Genomic DNA, 14,241 nt, shown 5'->3' on the forward strand with positions numbered 1-14,241 from the left:
AACGACCGTGCGTTGCGAGACACGCACCTGCCTAATTACGCTTCGTGTACTTCGCTGAGATTCTTGGTATATGATCCCCAGAATAGCTTCCTCAGTAGCTGGCGTACGGCGAGCCCGTGGATGACCTCTGTCACTCGATGGTGGAAGGAGAGAACCTGACTCCTGAAGGCACAGCTCCAGACAATGAAACATATTTTTATCTGGATGGCGTCAACGAGGATATCTAGCAGCATATTCACGAGCAGCAACAGCAGCCCAGTTATCAGATGCACCAAGGACCAGAAGCATTCATCGTCTGTGTATGCCATACGTCTGCCACACTGGTTTAGAGGTTTATGATGAGGAAATTCGATACGTGTAGGCATATACCGTGTGATCAAAAAGTCAGTATAAATTTGAAAACTTAATAAATCACGGAATAATGTAGATAGAGAGGTAAAAATTGGCTTGGAATGATATGGGGTTTTATTAGAACAAAAAAAAAGTTCACAAAATGTCCGACAGATGGCGCTGGACAGCAAAACGTCAGTGACTGCGCAACACAATCGTGTATAAATGGAGCTGTAATGAGAAAGAGAATCAGATGCGCTACCAGTCGCAGCATGTTGACGTTACCTGAAGAGGCGCTTTTAGTGAAGCTGTATTATGACACATTTTTTTATCGCTGGCATGTGAGGAGTCGCGCTGCGAAGCCCGAGTGCGCGAACTTCGCTTCACCATGTATAGCCGCGAACACGGCGCTAGCAATGGCCGAGAAGGCACATAATTCTTCTCTGGCTTCGTGGCTGACACACAAAGTGCAGATGCTACATCAGTTCTGGCCGAAGAACCTCCAGCCCGCGGTAATAACGGCAAACAGTTCCCATCACGCGAGTCGAAATATCGAAGACTGCTACAAATATACACCTAGATTACGAGGAACTCAACTGGCAACCCACTTTTCAGATGCACAAATAGACCATCTTCACATCTGGTAACGCCGGCCAAACAATTTAGGGTTGTACCTTGGTTCCGAATCCACATTAAACATTATACTCCTTCGCTTCTTATTTTAGGAGGGTTGGGCCATGATAGAGGCGGAAGTAACATCAAAAATGGCTCTGAGCACTATGGGACTTAACATCGATGGTCATCAGTCCCCTGGAACTTAGAACTACTTAAACCTAACTAACCTAAGGACATCACAAACATCCATGCCCGAGTCAGGATTCGAACCTGCGACCGTAGCAGTAGCGCGGTTCCGGACTGAGCGCCTTAACCGCGAGACCACCGCGGCCGGCGAAGTAATATCAGGTAGAAACTCTATCACCACTTTGCTTCCTTACACGATATTTCTTTTATTGTTAATGAGTCAGTCGCCATGTAAGGTGGCAGGACACTTAATTCTTACAATTTTTGGACTTGAGATGTGGGTTTTGGTCTAGGAGTCGAACTCAGATCCCTGCTTTCGCTAGGTTTGACCCTTTGAGATGATTCAGTTCCATCGCTTCATTTTTTCATCAAGATTCGGAACTCCTCAAGGCACTCTCAGTTACGGGGAGAAAAGAATTCGATAGTTAACGTCTCTTCGTGTGTAGTTAACAACGGTAATATGTGCAGAGTTCGTCTCCCAGTTATAACAGAAATTTACGTTACGTTATTTGCAGTTCCCATGTGAACATCTCACTACTGGTGAAATAAACCGATTTTTAACGTCTATTCGTCTCGAAATGTCAACATCGATAGGTGCTGAGTTCGAATCCCGTAAAGAAAACACTTTTTTTTGTGATCAATTTATTTTAGAACATCCCGCTACTGGTGAAAAATTACGATTTCTAAAATTTGATCGTGGTTTGTTAAGAACACGTTTGGGTGCTGGATTCGAATCCCCATCACACATAAAACTTTATGCACAGTCATTTCAAGTTTTAACCTGTTCACACTTCTTTACTTACGATTGAAATGATATTTAATATTTTCCGTAGTTAGTTAACAGGGACAATAAATGCTGGATTGGACTCCCGGGTCCCAGTCCATTAAAAAAAAATCTTCGTAATGTAATTACAAGTTGAAATTTGTTGCTTGAAATGGGATTTGCTGTAATAAATTTGAGTCTACAAGCGTAATGGCTTTGTCACATCTAGTAACATGTTTGCTGATATTTGCATTATTGTGCTTTTATTTTGCATGTGGACTCCTAGCCATGCAGAGAAGTTATCTTTTGTGACCCCTTGTAGTAATCATTTTGTATAGTCAAATGACTTACCGAAAAGAAAGCAGAGGACCTACAAGCTAGTTACGTTATGTGGGACGCATACAAATCTAGCGAAAGTCATTTGAAATCGTTCGGATCCTTTTGAGAATGATAGTACATAATACAAGACGCTCTGCACCGTGACTCTGTGCGTCACTACTGAGACACTGTCTTCTACAGTCACTAAACTTACGCACAGCGAATTGACGAAATGAAAAATATTATATTAATGGTAACTGACTGCAAGCATTGTAGCAGATTGAATACCCCCTAATATCATGTTAGACCTCCTTTTGCCCAGTGTAGTGCAGCAACTCGACGTGGAATGGACTCAACAAGTCGTTGGAAGTCTCCTGCAGAAATATTGAGCCATGCTGCACATATAGCCGTCCATAGCTGCAGTTATACATCACTCTATTTCCATCTTAATAAGTTTCATGGCTGCCGCCTTCCTCATTACACCGCAGAACAGATCCAGTCAGCGATGTCTCTACAGCCGTCTTGAAATTATATTGGCTAAGCCCCGCTTGCCTAAAAGACCATAGTTAAGACAAACTAGTGTAGCAGAACGGTAGTGATTGCACAGATAATCGATTACTAGAAGCGGATATTGCAGAAGACGACTGTTCACGAGTAACAGACACGTGAAACATAAATCATGGAAATTAGCAATAATAATAGATCACTTTCAAATGATTATGACACACTCTGCGGTATATTTACCCAACTTTGGGAAATCATATGAAAACATGTTACAAGTTATAACATTTTGCGCAGTGTTAAAAGTCAGTTACATAGTTCGTATGTAAAACGTTCTCTAACTCATCGCAGTATTAAATCGTGTTAATGTGGTACACATCTCAATTTAATAAGCACTGAAAAGTGAACTGATAAAAACGAGAGGACTTCAAAACGTAATTACATATTATTATGGCAGGCGAAGTAACATTTATTGAAAAAAATGTTAAAATGTGTGTGAAATCTTATGGGACTTAACTGCTAAGGTCATCAGACCCTGAGCTTACACACTACTTAACCTAAATTATCCTAAGGACACACACAGACACCCATGCCCGAGGGAGGACTCGAACCTCTGCCGGGACCAGCCGCAGAGTCCATGACTGCAGCGCCTTAGCATTTATTGATTGCTACACTACACTTCAGAGTGACACAGGCACATGACACGTTTTTCCAACATAGTCACTGATGTTCTGTGAACAACAGTCGGAACGTCCTACGTATCGTTCAACTCCTCGTAAAAGAAATTCGATCCTTGGTCCCAGGGCTATTCGAGAATTGCTATGTGAACGTCCTCGTCTTTGAAAAATCTCTTTCCCCCAGATGTTCTTCCAGCTTGCCGAAAAGACGAAATTCGAACGGTGCAAGATCCAGACTTCCCGATAAACATCATCCACGTTCGTGATGCCGTGGTCAAATTGTTGGCACCAGTTCGCTACAGATGGACGTAACATTTCATTTGTACCATGTACCGCCAGAACTTCACGGGGCGCCTGTGTGCTAGTCAGACGTTTTACCCACAAGAATCGTACCATTCGGAGTTTACAGCTTTAGGTTACGTTTTAAGTTGCCGCGACATCTTGCTCCCACACTATGACGCACTTGTTACCTGTACCGCAGCTCAAAAATGGCTCAAATGGCTCTGAGCACTATGAGACTTAACATCTGTGGTCATCAGTCCCTAGAACTTAGAACTACTTGAACCTAACTAACCTAAGGACATCACACACATCCATGCCCGAGGGAGGATTCGAACCTGCGACCGTAGCGGTCGCGCGATTCCAGACTGAAGCGCCTAGAACCGCTCGGCCACACCTGTACCATAGCGGAACTGTCTCTAGGGGAAACTCGTAGTATGTACTTTCTTCCGACAATGCGCCACTCTTCTTGCGCCATGGTATGAGTGTGGGGCAGCAAGTCTAACTTATTTTCCGAAGTCCCTACATATATGCAACTGGAACGTTGATAGATTTACTGATTTTATGATGCACGTTGTATGTGTCGTGTGTGATACACAAACAGGGACCAAATCGAGGAGCGAAGGTTTCAATGAATGAAGTATCCTGGAACAGTTTCCATGTCGCTTTTTGTCACCCTGGTAGTGCGAACGAAAAAGGATGACGCAGTGGTAAAGTAGCTAATGGTGGAATGGAAGCAGGATTCAAGTGCAAAAGTTGCGGGAAACCGGGAAGAAGTACAGGCACCATCACTAATCCTTGCAGGCGTCAACAACGAACTACCCTTTCTGTGACACTGTGCATTGAAGCCAACGTACTGGAATACCATCTAAAATGGGTAATGACAGTGACTTAAAACGACACTGACGGAAAAGAATTGCATCACCAGAGAATAATTAATGCAGAGTAATGAAATTTCTGAAATACATTTGTCTAGGTAACATATTTAAGTGACTAACACTGCAAGATCACAAGTTAATGTAAGCGCGAGATAAGTCACTGCAATTCTGGTACATTAATAATCGGTATAACCGCCAGAATGTTGAAACCAATCATGCAGGCGTGAATGAATTGTGTTATACAGGTGAAAGATGTCATTTTGTGGAATGGAGTTCCGTGCCAGCTGCATTTGGTCGGTCAATACAGGGACTGTTGTCGCTGTTTGTGGATGTCGCTGTAGTTGTCGTCCGATGACCTCCCATATGTGACCGATTCGAGACTGATTTGATGAGCGAGGGGCAAAGGCAACATGTAGACACTCTTTAGAGCATGTTGCATTACATTACGGTATGTGTGCGATCGTTATCCTGTTGAAAAACACACCCAGGAATGCCGTTCGTGGATGGCAGCACATCACATCAGATCACCAAGCCGACGTAGAATTTTGCAGTCAGGGTGCATAGGATAACTCCGAGAGTGCTCCTGCTGTTATACAAAATTGCACCCTAGGCTTTAACTTTAGGTGCAGGTTGTAATGGTCGCCTAGTCGTAGATATTGCTAATTGCTATAATCGCACTATTTCACTCCCATTTACGGAGCTTGTTAGCACTTGATGTTAGGTTGGCACCATTAAAATGCATTGTGTTGTGGTAATCGCTGCTACTTGCTGGATCGCTGCTGTGTCTCGATGCTGATGCTGGCTCTAAATCTGGTTGTCTAGGGTTTAAAACATGAGGTCCCGTGTTTTTTATGTGCTTTTGATGATAAAGAACGAGCGAAACCAGCAAATATGTAAACTCCAAATATTTATTACTCTGGTGGCCATCTTAATTCCACTGTCCACCAAAGACCATGACACAACACAAAGTAGTACTTCCTTTACATGTTCTTTGCCTTGTTTTTCTACCGCAAACAATAACACACAAACACACTTTAACAAAGTGACATTCCGACTGCGCCCCCGACCCTTCTTGCTGCTGGTATTCGTAGCATTGTCAAAGAACTACTAAAAAGAGATATAGTTTATAAGTCACATGTACATCTGTTATCATAATTTGTGCAGAAAAGTTATTAATTTGCATCGAGTGACATAATTTAATATGTTATTAAAATGACAGACAGATTTGTTGACTTGACAGAATAATTCTTTGTTACAAAAAGGCCGTTTTTTAGAAGTTTGTCAATTGACTTCTCTAATTTGCATAAATAAGTAAATAACACGAATTATTAAGAATTACATTCGTTTTCGTCTAAAATAGGATTGATTACGTGAATACTGAGTGAAAATGCTCCTAGTGAACAAATAGGTTTCACTGAGTGATTTTTATTTAAGGAGATCCAAAATACCTAAGTTGGCCACTATTTTTCGTACTTCAGATTAATTATTTAAGATGAACTTAGTGTTTTTACATAATGACATTTGCTGTATCAGTGATCAAGTGATATTAACTTTTGTGTGGGTCAGTTATTCAGTATAATTTAATGGGTTGACTGTTTATGGAGACATGTTATGCAATCATTGTTAACATACACAATAACTTTTCTATAATCATAAATACTCGTTAAACTGGTTGAATTTGGAGGGTATCGCATACTTCGGTAAAGTAAAGCCTTTAATATGTTCCATTACAAGGTCTAACGTGTCTAGAATGCAAACAGGTGTGTTGCAGGCCCTTAACTGGCCTCCTTCCAACAAAAACACGGCCATCACTAAGGCACCGAGGCAAATCCAGCTTTCATCAGAAAAAACAACAAACCTCCACCCTGCTCTCCAATGCGCCCTAGCTCACGCCATTAAAGTCGCAAACGGCGGTGGTTTGGGATCAGTGGAATGCACGTCACAGGACGTCTGGCTCAGAGCTGTCATTGACGTAAGCGTTTTGTAACAGTTCGTAGTGTCACTGTGGTGCCAACTGCTGCAGATACAGTAGGATGCGTCAGGTCCTTACGACAAAAACGATGATCTTCCCTGTCGGTAGTGCCACTTGGTCGTCCAGAGCCCGGTCTCCTTGCGACCGTACATTCTCGTGAACACCGCAATCATGTACAGTGGCTGCATTTCTGCCAAGTCTTTATGCATTATTGCAGAAGGAACATCCAGCTCCTCGTAGCCCTGTTATATGACCTCGTTCAAGCTCAGCGAGGTGTTGACAATGACGTTTTTGTCGCATTAAAGGCATCAAATCACCGCGTCCAGTCTCAAAGCTAGCAAAAACTCACGACCGTTACAGCGTGTATTTAAAGCAAACCTGATTTGCTTCCTCACAGTGGCGCTACTAGCGCCAGTCTTGTGCGATTGGAGTGACATTTGCATAGACGTCATCTCTCAGGTTTAAAAACATGCCACCAAACTTTCGTTTATGTCGCCAAATGCTTCTTAGTGTTGTGGTTCTTTATCCGTTAGTGTATAAGAACTATTATCGATGGCTCGTAACTCAAATAGACGGAAATCGTAATACGGGCACAGTCCCTTATCTTTTAACCAAAAATTAATTACTAAGCTTATCCGTTATGGATGTTCTAGAGCCCGTGACTGTGTTGTGAATACACTACCGGCCATTAAAATTGCTACACCAAGAAGAAATGCAGATGATAAACGGGTATTCATTGGACAAATATATTATACTAGAACTGATATGTGATTACAAGCAATTTGGGTGCACAGATCCTGAGAAATCAGTACCCAGAACAACCACTTCTGGCCGTAATAACGGCCTTGATACGCCTGGGCATCGAGTCAAACAGAGTTTGGATGGCGTGTACAGGTACAGCTGCCTATGCAGCGTCAACACAATAACACGGTTCATCAAGAGTAGCGACTGGCGTATTGTGACGAGCCAGTTGCTCGGCTAACATTGACCAGACGTTTTTCAATTGGTGAGAGATCTGGAGAATGTGCTGACCAGGGTAGCAGTCAAACATTTTCTGTATCCAGAAAGACCCGTACAGGACCTGCAGCATGCGGTCGTGCATTATCCTGCTGAAATGTAGGGTTTCGAAGAGATCGAATGAAGGCTACAGTCACGGGTCGTAACACATCTGAAATGTAACGTCCACTGTTCAAAGTGCCGTCAGTGCGAACAAGAGGTGACCGAGAGGTGTAACCAATGGCACCCCATACCATCACGCCGTGTGATACGCCAGTATTGCGATGACGAATACACGCTTCCAATGTGCATACACCGCGATGTTGCCAAACACGGATGCGACCATCATGATTCTCTAAACAGAACATGGATTCATCCGAAAAACGACGTTTTGCCATTCGTGCACCCAGGTTCGTCATTGAGTACACCATCGCAGGCGCCCCTGTCTGTGATGCAGCGTCAAGGGTAACCACAGCCGTGGCCTCCGAGCTGATAGTCCATGCTGCTGCAAAACGTCGTCGAACTGTTCGTGCCGATGGTTGTTGTCTTTCAAACGTCCCAATCTGTTGACTCAGGGATCGAGACGTGGCTGCACGATCCGTTACAGCCATGTGGATAAGATGCCTGTCATATCGACTGCTCGTGGTACGAGGCCGTTGGGATCCAGCACAGCGTTCCGTATTACCCTCCTGAACCCACGGATTCCATATTCTGCTAACAGTCATTGGATCTCGACCAACGCGAGGAGCAATGTCGCGATACGATAAACCGCAATCGCGATAGGCTACAATCCGACCTTTATCAAAGTCGGAAACGTGATGGTACGCATTTCTCCTCCTTACACGAGGCCTCACAACAACGTTTCACCAGACAACGCCGGTCAACTGCTCTTTGTGTATGAGAAATCGGTTGGAAACTTTCCTCATGTCAGCACGTTGTAGGTGTCGCCACCGGCGCCAACCTTGTGTGAATGCTCTGAAAAGCTAATCGTTTGCATATCACAGCATCTTTTTCCTGTCGGTTAAATTTCGCGTCTGTAGCACGTCATCTTCGTGGTGTAGCAATTTTAATGGCTAGTAGTGTATAAATACAGACAACTGCGAGCAGTCATTTTTTGAAATATGTGATCATTGCCGTAAACTGGTTTTCGAGCCTTTTCAGGGTCATCTTCAGATGGGGAACATTGAACTTACAAGTCTATTTCTGTAACATGAGGCTGAGGACTGGCTCTGTGGCTATAAGATGGGAAAAACTTACGTATCATCATGAGTGATTCTTATTTGGCGAGTTGTGCTGAAAGACGATTTCTTTTAATTGAAGCGGCACTGTACCTGGTATCCACCTGCCAACTTCCATTTTAGTTGCCCATTGGCCACAGAGTGACCATCTTGCACTACAAATATAAATTCTGAGGATGACCGTTCAAACCCATGTCCGGCCATTCTGATTTAGATTTTCTGTGATTTTCCTAAATCGCTTCAGTCAAATGCTGGATAGTTCCTTTGAAAGGGCACGGCCGACTTCCTTCTCCATTTTTCCCTAATCCGATGAGAGCGAAGGCGTTGCTGTTTCGTCCCCTTCCCCAAATCAACCAAACATTGTCAGCATAAATCTGCTACCACTTAGCATACACTGTACAACTGATGTACGAGTACATTACTAAGGTCTTCACTCAAACATATCAGATATTTTTCTAGGAAACAGTTCTTTTATTTGAGTGCGTATAATACAATCGATGTGTAGCCAAACATAAGGTGTGCCCAAACAAAAAGGAGACTACTTCTTATTCTTCTTCTTTTTTGAGTATCACGTTAATGTGCGCCACTTCGTATCACCTGGTCTTTCTCCATGCTCAGTATTTTTTCATTCGCATACTTCGCAATCTTCTTCGCTCTTCTGCCAATGATGATTTTGTTCCGGGTCTAAACCTGCGAAACCCTCATGATGTCCGAGATTCTCTACATCTTGATGTATGGTTCTTGGTTCGCTCGTCTTCTGAACTGATCATCTTCTGTTCTTCGAGGTCCTTCTGAGAATATTTCTTTCCACCATTTCTACTTTCTTAAGTACTCCTGTTCCTATCGGGTTTGTCTGGTAATTTCTCATTTTGCATTGATCGAAGTATTCTGGTCACTTTAGATTTCCACATTTAATTTGTATACTAAATTAATTTTGTCTATTCGTTCTCTCGTTCCTTCCTTTTCTGTTAGCCCATTTTGTATCCATTCTAACAAGTACTTAAATCTCTCCATCTTCTGAATTATCCCTTCTTCTGTTAGTATTCATTTCGGAGCTGCCTTGATGTTGTTCATATACTGCCTCTTCTCGACAGAGGTCTGTAGACCTGCTTTAATTGCGTGTCTCTGTAGTTGCGTGGTTTGGTTAAACGCCCCTTCTACTGGTTACAACAATATCACAATATCGTATGCGAATGCTAGGCAGTCTACTCCTATTCGTTTTCTCTTACACCACAATCGTATTCCACGCACACCTTCCATTTCTCGTTGCCATTTCCTGGTCACCATATAAAATGTTCAGATGTGTGTAAAATCTTATCGGACTTAACTGCTAAGGTCATCAGTCCCTAAGCTTACACACTACTTAACCTAAATTATCCTACGGACAAACACACACACCCATGCCCGAGGGAGGACTCGAACCTCCGCCGGCCAGCAGCACAATCCGGCCGCGACCGCTCGGCTAATCCCGCGCGGCGTCACCTAATCAAGTACAAATTTAAAGAACAACTGTGAGAGTCAATCTCCCTACTTCACTCCGTTTGTAATCTTGAAGGCCTCTGAAAGCTTTTCTATGAATTTGACGTTGTGTGCTTAAGGTCCGTTTATTCACTTCAATGGATTTTCTACCCAAGCTCATCTCCTCTAAAATTTGGTGCTGTGTTCTTCTATCTACTGAATCATAAGTTTCCTTGAAGTCTACAAATGTAAGCACACAATTTTTGTTCCTCTGTTTCTGATAAGTGACTGCAGTTACAAATTCAAAATTTGTGCGGCGCATGATCTCCCCTTTCTGAAGCCTCCTTGGTACTCAGCAGTTTGTGAATTTAGTTGTTCTCCCATTGTGTTCATCAACGCTTTTGAGAATATCTCATAGGCCACTAGTATCAACGATATCCCGTTGTTCCCAGGCTCCACCTCATCTTCTTTTCTCTGTATAGGATGTATTAGTACCAACGTCCACCCTTCTGGACGCTGCTCTTTTTACCAAATTTTACGTATAATACGTATCAGCTAGATGATCGTATTCTCGTTCACGTACTTCAGGAGGTCTGCAATGATCCCATCTTCCCCAGAAAGTTTATTATTCTTCAAGGTATTTGTGATGCCCCTAACCTAACGGAAACTACAGCTATATATAAAGAAATTTTTAAGAATTTTATAATTACAGTTCATATGGAAAGTACAGTGATACATAATTTCCATTGGCATTGGTACATGGATCGTAGCACGTAGGATTGGATTGGATGGCCTCAGTGTGGAAGCTGCTGGGTTGCCTACGGATCCAGTTTTCCACGGTGTGATGCACTTCCTTGTCACAGGTGAAACTCTGACCCATCAGTGACTCTTTCAAGGGGCCTAACATATGCTAGTCACGTGGGGAGACATAGTAGCTGTTCGAGGACGTCCTACCGAAATTTTTGAAGGAGCTCGAAGGCCGCATGAGGCCTAGCATTGTCCAGGAGAAGCGTTATCTCTTTCGAGAGCTTGCCTCTGCGATTATTCTTGGTGGCCTGTTTGAGCCTCAGCAACGTGTTGCAATACTTTTGAGCGTTAAGTGTTGCACGCCGAGGTAACCAGACGCTGAGTAGAGGTGAGCATCACTTTTCTGGCCTGTGGAGAAAAGGGGATTGTTTTGGACGAGGACAGGTAGGATGCCGCCACACCATGTTCCAGGCAGGATCGAAGTGATGACACTACGTTTCATCACATCCCACAATCTGAGCAATCAAATCCGTTCCTTGCTCCTTGTATCTCAACAGGTGGTTCAGACAAACGTCCATCCTCGTCGTTTTCTGATCGTCTGAAAGATGATTCACCACCCATTGTGCACAAACTTTGCCATAACGAAGCTACTCGTTGGTTATGTGAGTCACAGTTCCTTTACGTACAGACAACAGCAGTGTCCCCTGTGGTGATGCAACGTGTCGTCTGCATCAGCTCCTCCGCAGCCGTAATCGTCGCACAGATGGTGGCAACGTCCGCCTGCCCAGGGGGTGGTATCTCAAATCCCGCCTAGTATCGTTGACACCACCAGAATATTGTGCACCGTGCGAGACACTGCTCTCCGCACACGTCTTACATCCGGCGATAAATTTGTGAAGCGTGGCCCCCTTCTGCGCGCATAAATTGGATAACCTCTCTTTGTGCTGATGTGGAGGAATCCATCACCCAAAGAACTGCGGAAACAACTCTCCAGAAATGAGGAAGTTGCTGAGTAGGCGTTAACTGAGAGTACAACACACCATTTCTCAGCAAACACATTCACTCACAGGGACTACATACAATGCTGCTACAGTGAATGTCTTCTTTGCAGCTGGGCGTACCTTCTACATTTATCTAAACCGGTGTCAGCACAACTCGTCTACGTCTACCTCTACATCATACTCCGCAGCCCACGTAATGGTGTTCGGCGGAGGGTACTTTTGGTATCAGTAACTGATCCCTGTTCCACTTGCGAATGACGTACGGGAAGAATTATTGTCGGTAAGCCACTCTAATGGTTCCAATTTGTCTAATTTTTCGTCGTGGTCATTGCGCGATATTGACGCTGGAGAAAGTAATATGTTGTTCGATGCTCCCCAGAAAGTGCTCACTCGAAATATCAATAGTAAAACTTTGTATGATGCACAATGCCTCTCTTGTACGCACCGAATAAATGATCCAGTGACGAAACTCGCAGCTATTCGTTGGATCTTCTGTATCTCTTAGATCAGGTAAGTATCCCAAATTGATGAACAATATGCAAGGATCGATGGAACAAGCACCTTATAAGCCAGTTCCTTCGTGGATGAGTTATATTTCCTTAAGATTCTTCAAATGAAACTCAGTTTGGGATCTGCTTTTCCTACTATTTTTTCATGTGGTTGCTCCACTTAAGTTCGCTCTTGGTAGTTGCTCCTAGACATTCTACGGCAGACACTGTATTCAGCAGTTTCTCATCAACAGTGTAGTTATACAGTAGTGGCTTTCTTTTCCATGTTTAACAACTGTCATTCGTGGCGGTACATTGAAGTTTTTGCTATCTTCTTGTGATAAAGCCATTATCCAGTTCAAGCTACGAAAATAAAGATCTAATTTCTGTGTGCCTCGTCTGAAGATGAGGCGGAAAAGACTCAGAACTAGTTGAAGGGGAAAAAATACAAAACGTGAATGGTTGCAATTTTGTGTATTTTTATAAAATAATTGTTATTTTGGATATCCGCAGACACCCCGCTGGGCAGAGCTCCGCAACTGGTTTCCCCGCGTCTAGAGGCAGCTGACACGTCGGCGTGGCTGAGGCCAGAAAAGATTTGCACTGCTATTGTGCGCGGTTCGCCTGGCGCCGTCAGCGTGCGCTGCCTACCACTCACGCTGATCGCAGTCCGTTCTAAAGCCCGTGTTACACGAACGAATTTCTGCTTAAAATCGACAACTGGAAGTTCACGCGCCTTTCGTGCCTGCGTGTAAATCACCATCCAACCACGACGCGAGTGTGTCTGTGGGGTCAATTATCTATAGATTGTGCCGAGTGTGGAGTTCTAAATTTCTGAGCTTGCTGCACGCTACGCATGTGCACAGACAAGCGACTACAGCGGCGCCTGCTAACATCGGAAGGTACAACCTATTCTAGCCGAGCTCTTCCTATTATAGAAATCGATTTCGTGTCCCTTAATCTCTCTTACGTTGCCTGCTTTGTTTTGGTGGCAGATTGAAATGTTACGCAAGGTGCTGGTATTCTTACCTTCCTTTGTTCTCCTACAAGAGAAACGAAACAACTCAAAGCAAAAAGTGTTTACATTTTACTGAGAAAAAATCTACACTTTACATAAATAAGAACGTGTTTTAACGAAAATTATTTCAACTGTTGTAACACAGAAAATGCAGATAAAATACACTACCGGCCATTAAAATTGCTACACCAAGAAGAAATGCAGATGATAAACGGGTATTCACTGGACAAATATATTACACTAGAACTGACATGTGATTACATTTTCACGCAATTTGGGTGCATAGATCCTGAGAAATCAGTACCCAGAACAACCACCTCTGGCCGTAATAAAGGCCTTGATACGCCTGGGCATTAAGTCAAACAGAGCTTGGATGGAGTGTACAGGTACAGCTGCCCATGCAGCTTCAACACGATACCACAATTCATCAAGAGTAGTGACTGGCGTATTGTGACGAGCCAGTTGCTCGGCCACCATTGACCAGACGTTTTCAATTGGTGAGAGATCTGGAGAATGTGCTGGCCAGGGCAGCAGTCGAACATTTTCTGTATCCACGCGGTCGTGCATTATCCTGCTGAAATGTAGCGTTTCGCAGGGATCGAATTAAGGCCATAAGAGGAAGGCCATAAGAGGATGGTACTAAAAATCTGAGGTCATCAGTCCCCTAGAACTTAGAATTACTTAAACCTAACTAACCTAAGGACATCACACACATCCATGTCCAAGGCAGGATTCGAACCTGCGACCGTAGCAGTCGCGCGGTTCCGGACTGCGCG

The sequence above is a fragment of the Schistocerca nitens genome, chromosome 3, assembly GCF_023898315.1.
Source record: "Schistocerca nitens isolate TAMUIC-IGC-003100 chromosome 3, iqSchNite1.1, whole genome shotgun sequence".
Classification (NCBI taxonomy): Eukaryota; Metazoa; Arthropoda; class Insecta; order Orthoptera; family Acrididae; genus Schistocerca; species Schistocerca nitens.